Source organism: Furipterus horrens, unplaced genomic scaffold (genome assembly GCF_987537825.1).
Source record: "Furipterus horrens unplaced genomic scaffold, mFurHor1.1.pri manual_scaffold_10, whole genome shotgun sequence".
Classification (NCBI taxonomy): Eukaryota; Metazoa; Chordata; class Mammalia; order Chiroptera; family Furipteridae; genus Furipterus; species Furipterus horrens.
Window position 1 is genome coordinate 27,082,254 of NW_028327180.1, and position 10,793 is coordinate 27,093,046.

At 36.1% G+C, this 10,793-nt stretch overlaps 1 long non-coding RNA gene across 1 annotated transcript; it reads right to left on the bottom strand.

Annotated features, from left to right (window-relative positions):
- Positions 1-881: 881 nt before the first annotated feature.
- LOC149999400 (uncharacterized) lies at positions 882-2,253 on the bottom strand. The gene is made up of 3 exons (XR_016513296.1): positions 2,136-2,253; positions 1,424-1,519; positions 882-1,139 (listed from the first exon to the last, which is right to left on the bottom strand). It is a non-coding gene; the product is annotated as an uncharacterized LOC149999400 (long non-coding RNA).
- Between the last annotated feature and the right edge of the window lie 8,540 nt (positions 2,254-10,793).

The window sequence follows — 10,793 nt, forward strand, 5'->3', positions numbered from 1 at the left end:
AGTGACTTTTAGCTTATTCATAATCTTTTCTTAGAAACCTCATTCTGAAGGCAATCACTGGCTCTACCATTTCTGAACTTCAACCTCTAGTATAAAAATCCTGGAAGGCAGCTCTTCTCTCTTCTTCATTTTATTAAAAGGTATCAGAAAGCCATGGTCATTTCTATTTCCCAAGGAGAGTCACATTAATGTTTGGTTCATATCCATAGCCATTGTCATTATTATTAATCCCTTTGATTAATCCTATTGTTTTCCACCCTCCAAGGGAAAAGGTCTTTTCCTTCTAGCAAATATTTTATAATAACATCTAATTCATTTCAATATTAGTAGACCTGTAGGTCAGACAAAATTATTTTTTTTAATTTTTAAAAGGGGCAGATTTTTTTTTTTCATATCACAGAGAAACAAAAATCAAACAACAATAACAAAACCAATAAAAACATGTAACAAAAATGGACCAGAGTGCAATTTTGACTTTAAACTGATATGGTAGTGAGGCAGCTAACATTTTTTCAACAAGCCCTTTTAAACAAATTTCTCATATTCATCCATTAGAGGGCAAAGTACGAGGAGAGAGCTGTGAGAAGGCTTGAACCCAGAAAGGAAGGACAAAAATGTAAAAATAGAGATGCTTGAATACAAAAACAGTGGGCAAAAATGCTTGCACACAATAGCTTTTGATTTCTCAGACAAAAGCAGAAGAAACTGACTCAAAACTATACAGAAGTAAGATATTTTCATTAGCACGACTAAAATCAAGACCATAAAACATGTGTATAATGCTGAAAGTTAGGTATATTTTTAAAAACCAAAAACAAACAAGAATCAAGAACAACAAAAACTTGCACCCTTTCCCTGGGGTCTGCCTGTCCTTTTTCCTGTGAAGGACACATTGCCTATAAGCCAGCATTTAGATCTCCTTTTGGATCCATCAACAACAGCTTGTCTTTTCTACACTTCCGTCCTTGAACATGTTCTTCAAGCCCTAGCTAGCATCTTTTTCAAAGTCTGTATCTTAATTTGTAGCTCAGATGCAGAAGCAGAACTTCCCCTTGAGATAACGTTCGGAGCCATCTCTTAATTTAGGGTATGAGTCACAGCCCAGCAGAGCCATCCACGATCGACAGCACACGATCCAGCTTTTGGCATCAGACCAGCGAGACAAATTCATAAAAATAATGAGAAATAATAATTCTTTTAAAATCCAATAAAAATAAAATGAAAAGACTTTAAAAGAAACTTAAAAATTATGTTTATAGATATCGATGGACTCAGCTGTAACACTGTGCAATTATTTTGGTATTTATCCAACTATTTTTAATAAGCAAATCAGATTTTTTTTAATGTTGTCTAACACCTGCTGGCACCAACCATGCACTAATCTCCATGAAGGGCCCAAAATTCAAGGATAATGATCTCTTACCGTTAATCTGCAGGAAGATTGCAATTTTCACTGTAATACATTGTTGGAAGTAAATTGCAGATTCACCACCACTGAACCAACAGCTTGAAATGATAGCTGAAAGAGGAAGATTAAATTAAGGAGAATGCATGGATGAAAATACAACACTCAATTTAGGCCACAGAAGCTTCTGCATAAATACAGAGTGGGGCTTGTGACAAAGAACTACAGATATTTTACGTTTAAAGTAAATTACTCTAACGAAGAAGCTCTCAAAAAAGCAAATGCTATTTCAAGCTTTATTCATAAATATTTAGACTTAAAGAAGGGTGGGTATAAGGGGCATAAATGGAAATGGAAAAAATACAGTAAAAACATTAAATGGCAGTTCCATCTATTTATTAGAGCCCCATCTGCTAAATGGGCTGTTCTCTAAAGGGATACAGTGACAGTTTGAAAAATTCCCACATGGGGAATATATCTAAAAATGCTGTAAGATATTTATTCACAAGTACACAGGCACTTTCCAGAAAAATGGTACTTTCCTGCAATTACCTTTATCAGTTCCCTAAGATTGAAGAACATAATATGTTCTTCTCCCCATTATTGGGACTACCAGAATGCATTTATTTCCCTAGGATTCTGTCCTCCCTGCATCATTCTTAGCATATAAACTTAAACAGTTATACATCTCTCCCTTTTTCTGCTCACATTCTTTCTTTTGTCTGCTTACCTGTCTCTCCTTCATCCATCATTTCTCTCGTGGTCAATCAAGGACAAATTCTTTGGCGTCTGTGTAGAAAAATAAGAGAATTAGACCCACTTATCTCTAGAAAGCAAGTGACATTCAAAGGTCCTGGATAAGATGTTGAAATATATATAAAATCCTTTGTACAATCGGTAGTGATCATATTTGTAAACACTAAGCTAACTGTTCCAATAATTCACACACACATTTCATAACTAAAACTGTAATGGAAATTGGTCAGGGAATATTGTTTCTGGGAGGACAGTTTTTGCTTTCACCAGGCTACAAAGTGCAGCTTATTTTTTCATCTGTGAAAAGAAAAGCTGGAAGGCAGCTTTCCGCTCTCAGCATGCCCCAGCTGCAGAGGTCTGCTGCACAGCCTGTCACATTGCCGGGAGCATTTGATTACAAGCTTTGGAGCATGGCCTGTGGATCCCATCCTTTTCCCCGTCATCCTGAGTATTGTGACAACTTCTGTGAGCAGTGATATTCTAAAATGAAGTCTATGATGAAGAGAGGAACTGGTCTCAGAAAAGTTGCCATCTGATACATTAAATTCTCCTGGCAACAAGTTAGAGAAACCTCCTTTTAGTTAAAAAAAGACGAAGAAACAACTAACAAGTTAGTTTTTCAAGGCAACTGACACTTACTCAAATGTTAGGAGGAGAATAAAAGCTTATAATGTTGGTACCAGCTCTCACAGGAGAGACTAAACACAGACAATTACAAATGATAAATATACACACAGAACCCATTTCTTTGTTTAAAGACACGCATATTCAAAGCAATGGGAAAGCTAGTAAGAGAGAAATAGTCTGTCCAGAAAGGCTTACAGAAGAAAGTCAGTGGTGTCAAAGAGGGCTGCTTACAAATCAAAGTTAGAACTTGAAGGTATCTTAAACCCACTTAGTTTACATTTCTGTTTTTTAGATATGGAATGAGAGAGATGTTGTACATAAAACAAAGACACAAAATTCACACATGGAAAATCACACTGCAGTTTGGCTCTCTGGAGGACTTATTCAAAGTTCATGCCATCAAGTAAACACTCTATTCTGTGAACATTTATAGAGAGAGGGCTTAACACTTGAATGGCGGTTCTGAATTCAGGGAAGCACATTGAAATGATTCTACACCCAAGCATCTGATATCGCAGGAGAGGTGTCACATAAGGGCTTTCTAGTATACAATGTGAAGTGGTGTGGGCCACAAAGGAAGAACAATATGTGTGCAACTACATTAAACAAAGCATTTGAGAACTGGCGAATACTGAATTATATATATTTATAAACGTGGTCCATCATCTGATAATTCGGTTGTTGCTGTTGATGTTAAAATATAAAAAGTTACTGTTCTTGGTTCCATGAAGACTACTTTTGATGACAAATTATTGGGCCTTACCATTTCCTTTATCTTTCAAAACTTATTTGTTTTTCTTTTACTTTGTTTATTAACCTTACAATATGTTAATGTTCTAATTTTAAGTTCATTGATAGAATAATTTTTAGATTTCCTGATATTGCTCTGATATACTTCCATAGAAAAGTGATTCTATTAGATTCTGTTACGAGACTCTTAAAATGAGGTACTGTGATATTGTGGTTTGTAATAAAAAAAATAGATATTTGGTGTAAGTCCACTGTTCCAGGCAGAGCTCCTAAAATCCTTGAATTCCCTAAATGAGGAGAGTGACAAAGGTATCTTTTGTTATGTTAGCGAAGTGACTTCTGGCTTGCAGAAGTATCTCTGATCTCTGTCTTCATCTTTACATGATGTTCTGTCTGAATGCATGTCTGAGTCTAAATTTTCCTTTTTTATAAGGAGCCTCTTACTCCTGTATGACCTCATTCTAACCTTACTAATTACATCTGCAAAGATCCTACCTATTTCCAAATAAGGTCACATTCTAAGGTACTGAAGGTTAGGATCCAACAAATGAATTTGGGGAGAATGGACACAATTCAGCCCATAACACCCAATGGAGAAGGAAGAAAAGTGTGAAAATTGTTTTCTTAAAAATAAAAGCTTTTCAAGATAATTTTAGCTAAAATTTCAGTTATTGATCATGTACGCAATGTAGAAGGCAAAATAATGAAATATACTCATTTACCTAAAGACCTTTAGGTTTTGATATTAATCATATGCTGTTGATTGGAAAGTTAAATGATTACTAAAATATATTTATTTATGGATGAAGAAATATTATTTTTCAAAACATTTCACTTCTGTTTAACTTTATTCTTATTATCTTTTTTTGTTTGTAAAAGTAGGTATTATTTACCTAATTATAATATACAGTTTTTGATGCCAGGGATATCCAGGATGTGTTCAGTACACAAAGTAAAGCCTTGATTTGCTATTGTATATTAAATAAATAAAGACCAATAATTTGTTCTTTGTAACATGTATTTTTGCCAAATTTTGCTTATTAAGTTAAAAAGCAATGGTCTAAAGTGTCTTCTTTTTTTAAAAATGCTATGCTTCTGACTTCCAGCCAAGATGGAGGCATAGGTAGACATGCTTTGCCCCCTTCCACAACCATAAGGATTACATATACTTCAAAACAACAAAACAATCAGAACCACCAGAACATCAAACTGCATGGAAGTGCAACAAACAAAGATATAAAGAAGAAATACTCATCCACACAGGTAGGAGGGGTGGAGCCGGGGCAGAGAGGACGTGGTGGCAGCTGCAGTGATGGTGGTGGCAGCAGCAAGGCAGTGCCTGGGCTGGCTGGCAGAAAGCACAGTCACATATTATAAAAGCAGAAGGGACACCTGGGGAGTGATCCCAGACCCATACTAGACCTCACAGTTCACAGTTCCAGCGCCTAAGAAAATAAGGCCTCATTGCTTATGACTGTATTAACCAGTGGGAGTTGGGGTGGAGGAAGAAACTGCTGGTCTCTCAGCAGAGTCTATTTGTTTAAAGGGCCCCCATTGTCCTAGAATGTCCACAGACCCACACACTCTGGAAACCACAGCCAGGGCAACAGCTAGAGGAGCTCCAGTACCATACGGGAAGTGGGATAAATGCCTAGAAAAGGAGCAAGTGCAGAGCAAGCAGCACTGCTCCCTCTCTGACCCCTCCCCCACATACAGCGCCACAAAGCAGTGAAATGGGTCATCTTTCACTGACGAATACCTATGGCTCCACCCCCTTACAATGTAACAGGTGCAATAGCTTTACCTAATACACAAAGGCAACACAGAAGCTTTCAAGTTGAGGAGACAGAGAAGCATGGCCCAAAAGAGCGAGCAAATCAAGGCTCTAGAGGGGAACTAAGTGAGGAGAGAGCCAACCTAACAGACATAGAGTTCAAAACATTGGTGATAATGATGTTTAAAGAAAGAAATAATTGAGTATGGCAAGCACATAAGGGAAGAAGTGAAGGGTATACTAAATGAAGTGAAGAAAAGTCCACATTAAGCCAATGGTGAAGGGAAGGAAGCCAGGGTTCAAATCAATGACTTGGAACATAAGGAAGAAATAAATAGCCACCAAGTACAGAATGAAGAAACAAGATTTCAAAATAGCAAGGAGAGGCTTAGGAACCTCTGGGACAAATTTAAATGTACCAACATTCGAATCATAGGGGTGGTAGCAGGAGAAGAGAAAGAGCAAGAAATTGAAAACTTATTTGAAAAAATAATAATGGAAAACTCCCCTAAGTTGGTGAAGGAAATAGACATACAAGTCCAGGAAGCAAAGAGAGTCCCAAACAACTTAGACCCAAAGAGGACCACACCAAGACACATCTTAATTAAAATACTAAAGGTTAAAGATAAAGAAAGAATCTTAAAAGCAGCAATAGAAAAGAAGAGAGTTACCTACAAAGGAGTTCCCATAAGACTGTTAACTGTTTTCTCAAAATAAACTTTGCAGGCAAGAAAGGGTTGACAAGAAGTATTCAAAGTGATGAAAAGTGAGGACCTACAACCAAGATTACTCTATCCAGCAAAACTATCATTTAGAATGGAAGGGTCAGATAGAGTGCCTCCCAGACAAGGTAAAGCTAAAGGATTTCCTCAGCACCAAGCCCATATCATGTGAAATGTTAAAGGGACTTGTTTAAGAAAAAGAAGATTAAAGCTATAAACAGTAAAATGACAATAAACTCACAACTATCAACAAAGGAATCTAAAAGCAAAAACAAACTAAGCAAAAAACTAGAATAGGAACAGAACCATAGATATGAAGATCATATGGAGGGTTATCAGTGGGGAGGAGAAAGGGGGAGAATTGGGGGAAAGGTGTAGTGATCAAGAAGCATAACTTGAAGCATAGATACAAAATAGACAGGGGGACATTAAGAATAGTAAAGTAAATGGAGAAGACAGAGAAGCTATACGCATGACCTATGGATATGAACTAAGGGAAAGGAGTATTGATGGTGGGAAGGGAGGTACTGGGCACATGGTGGGGGCAAAGGGGTAAAACTGGGACAACTGTAATAGCATAACCAACAAAGTATACTTAAAAAAAATAAAATGCTCCATTTCTGTTACAGCATTTAAAAATGTACACCCTGAACACAACTGCCTGGGCTTGTCTCTACATTTGCCTCTTTCTAGCTGTGTAAATTTGGGAAATTCACCTCATGCCATCATGTTCCAGCTTTCTGATCTACAAGATGAGGAAAATAATGATACCTACCTCCTGCTTGTGATGTGGGATATAAGAGTTATTACATGGAAAGCTCTTAGAAATGGGTTTGGTACATGGTAAGCACTGAGATAAAATTTATCATTACTGAATTGGCTTCAACACTTAAAACAATGTTGAACAGAGTTTATAGTAGCAGAATCCTTATGTTGTTCCTGATTATAATAGATTTTAATGGCTTACAAAATTTCACTATTAAGATTGCATTGTCATCTTTTTTATACCTATCTGGTAAATTGCAAAAATGTCTATTAATTCCCCACTCCAATGAGATTTTGAAGCTCCTTTCATCAGGACGTGGAGTGAATATCCTCACCTGTTACATCTGAACCAGTCTTGTGACTTAAGAACCTTGAGTTACTTACTGGGCTGAAAAATAAGTGGTCGTATGGAAGGAAAACAAGGCTTCCAGGCTGAGTCATCATAGACCAACTAACCTGAGAGCTGACCACAGATACAGGAGTCAGATCAGCAAGACTCAAAAGCTTAATAGCTGTGAGCTGTCTAGTTTGTAAGGAAGAATTGTGAGGTAGGGTCAGTCTAGGTCTCCTGCGGCTGTCACGTGCCTCTCTCAGAGAACTTCCCTTCTGGGGAACCACACCAAGCCCATGGCTCTCCCCAGCAGTTGACTGGATCCAGATTGGACAGTCAATAAATTAAAAAAGAAAAAATTGCTGGGTATATAAACAACTACTATGTTAAGCCACTAAGGTTTATAGTTAATTGATAGAATATACTTTGTTTTATTTCTTAAAGATTTTATTATAAAAATTGTAGCAGAGAAAAAAATAATAAATATCCATGCATAATACACTCAGCTGTAAAAATTATGAATATTATGTCATTTCTGTTTTACCTACTCCACTTTCCTGGCAATATTTTATTTAAGCATCATGTTAAAGTAAATTCCAGATAATTTATTATTTCAACTGTACATACTTCTGTACGTATCTCTAACTAATAAGGATTTTTTAAAAACATTATCACAATGCCATCGTCTTATTCAACAAAAGCAGTAAGTTTCCTGATATTACCTTGTATTTATGTGATATTCAATTTTTTGACTGTCCTATAAAATGTATTTTAAAGTTATTTGTGCAAATCATAATCCAAATAAGATCTACAAATTATACTTGGTCATCTCTTAAGACTCTCTTAATCTAAACAGTGCCTCCAACTTCTTAAACATGCAGATATTTGTTGATGAAACTAGGTAATTTAATAACATAATATGTTCCTATTAAAGTTATTTTTTAAATGATTTAAAATAAATTGTTTATTAATTTGCATGGGATCAGTAAGGTGGACACTTTGATAATTTTCTTTAGTGAATCTTAAACTGTTGGCCAAATTGGCAACAGGTCATGGGTAGATTTTCATACATTTTTTACTATTATATAAATTACTTTGAAAGTATAGAAAACTTTTCACTTTTTCATTTTTAATAAAATAACTTTATATAATCTAAATGTAATACTGTACTAGTTTCCTGTCACAAATTGCCACAATTTGGTTGCCTATAACAACAGACATTTATTCTCTTACAGTTCTAAAGGTCAAAAGTTGGAAAAGAGTCTGCCAAGACCTAAAGGCAGGGTGATGGCAGTGCTGGTACCTTCCCGAGGACCCTGGGAAGAATCTGTCCTTCGCCTTCTCCAGCTTTTTGAGGTTCCGCATTCTTTGGCTCTTGGCTGCCTGCCTCCTTCCAGCCTCTGCTTCTGTTCTCACATCACCTTCTTCCTTGACTGACTCTCCTGCCTTCCCTCTTATAAGGACAGGCAAGATTATCAGACACACTCAGATAATTCAGGATAATCTTAACTGAGATTATCCAAGATCACATCTGTAAAGACCTTTCGCCCTATAAGGTAACATTCACAGGGGGTTAGGAGTTACAATTAAATCTACAAAGTTATATTGTATTTCTGGAATGATTGATCAAGCCTATTTTTAAAAATTAGAGAAAACAAAGAGACTAAAAAATAAACTAAAATTATTATATTTTTTAATGTCTCATTCTTCCGCAAGTCTACATATGAATACTTTTTTTTATTATGCTTCAATATTGACACCTTTTCCAATCTACCATTCAATAAGGAATGTCACCACTAAAGGTTGCCATCTAAAAAATTGGAATCTAGTTTTCCCAGGAGACTACACTCTAGGGACATACTTTTATTTACTGTAATAGCAAAGATTAACAAGTAATTTCATAGAAAATTCCAATTCTTGTAATGAAGTTCAAATTCTTTCTATTTTAAACTGGGTTCTAGATTTGTATTGAGAACAAGCCACTTATTTTCCTGAGATAAGTATTTCAAAACCAGTTCTAGCCTCAGGTTGTATGCTTTTAATTCAGAATGTTAGAAGGTCTGTTTGCGAGCACATTTCACGCAATGCTGTTCATTTCAAGGTAATGAGAAGTGAAATCTGAAACCACACTCTGAAACCCTCCAGCCTTTCCAGCCATTCCCAGTGACGCCAAAGTTGAATGTTTTGAAAAAAGTAAGTGCTCCCAGTGCCAACACTCAGGAAATGTTTGCACAGTTCTCCTTGGGTGCGTGTCATTCTGTGAGCTGCTTTTATTTAATCTTCATAAAGCATTAGATTAAAAAATTAGTTTTCAAAAGAATGGCATTTCTAAATATTCAGTAAAACAATAAATCACCTAGTTTCCAGTCATAATACCTATCTCAGTTTACTTCACTTAACTCTAAATCTGGAACTGATGAATTCATGGAAATAAATTTCTAGAGAAAAGTGTTCATATAAACATGGAATTAAATGCTAGGTATAGGGTCTCAAAATTGTATATTTCTTTGTCCTTATATTTATCAAGTAAAGGCTTGGCAAGTGAAAAGAATGCATCATCTTTATTATTTCTATAATAAAATATTTAATGATATTGCTTTGAAATATTTAGTGTTTAATAAAATATAGTCTGTTCTTGGGTGGCCAGTTCATGGTGGAAAAAGAAAGTAATTATAGTACCATATTTGGATAGCACCATTGCCTTTTAAGATTTGCCTTTGCCTATACAAGGTGCATACAAAAGCTGATTAGAGCTTGTATTAAAGAACGTCAGTAAGAATGGAGAAAGACAGCGGAGGATGGTAATAAAAGCGATTGTTTCTAAGCTAATTAATCAGCTATCTGAGGGCAGGGGATGACTGAAATACGATGTCAGTGAAAAGGTGGGGGAATTCAAGATGATGGTGTCATTTCTAGCTTAGGTGACTGGATGGATGATAAACCCATCTAAATAAATAATAAAGAAAAAAAGTACTGGTTTGGGGGTAAAACAATGAATTCACCTTGGATATGTTTTATTAAAAGTGCCCCAAAATAGAGATTGACACTGATATCTTCTAGGAGAGAGCTGAAAATATAAATTCTGGAATCATTAGAATATAGTCAGTAGGTCAAGTCCTGGGATAATACAGGATTCAGCCTGTCCTACCTGTTTGATGGGGGTATTCTTGTACTGCTTTGATGTGCAAGAATGACTCAACTAGTGCCTCCATCTCTTAGATGGAGCCATATTCTGTGCATCTTTGGGAGAAGGGAAGTTCAGGAGCCTCTTATGTTGTCATCTTGGTCCACAGCCTGCTAAGCTTAGTTCTTAAAACGTTTTTACTTCTTTGTGTACTCATTCCTCATGCTCACCTGGTCTCCTAATTTTAAATATCATGCATGTGGTGATTACTGTCCAATGTATATTTTCTACCCAATTTACTTATCTAACTTTCTACTCTACTTTTCCACTGAGATGTTTCCTAAATACCTGAAAATTCACGGGAGGAGTCTAGGTAAGGAATGCAAGGAAAGTTAAGAAGTCGTGCCAATAATAGCTCTGATATTTTCCCTACCTCCTCAGAAACAGTCCACATTTAATTCTCAAACAATGTCCTAAATTGAGTTAAAATGATCCCATGTCACTCCCTAGAATCAAGACTTGGAATGGTTAAACAAGTT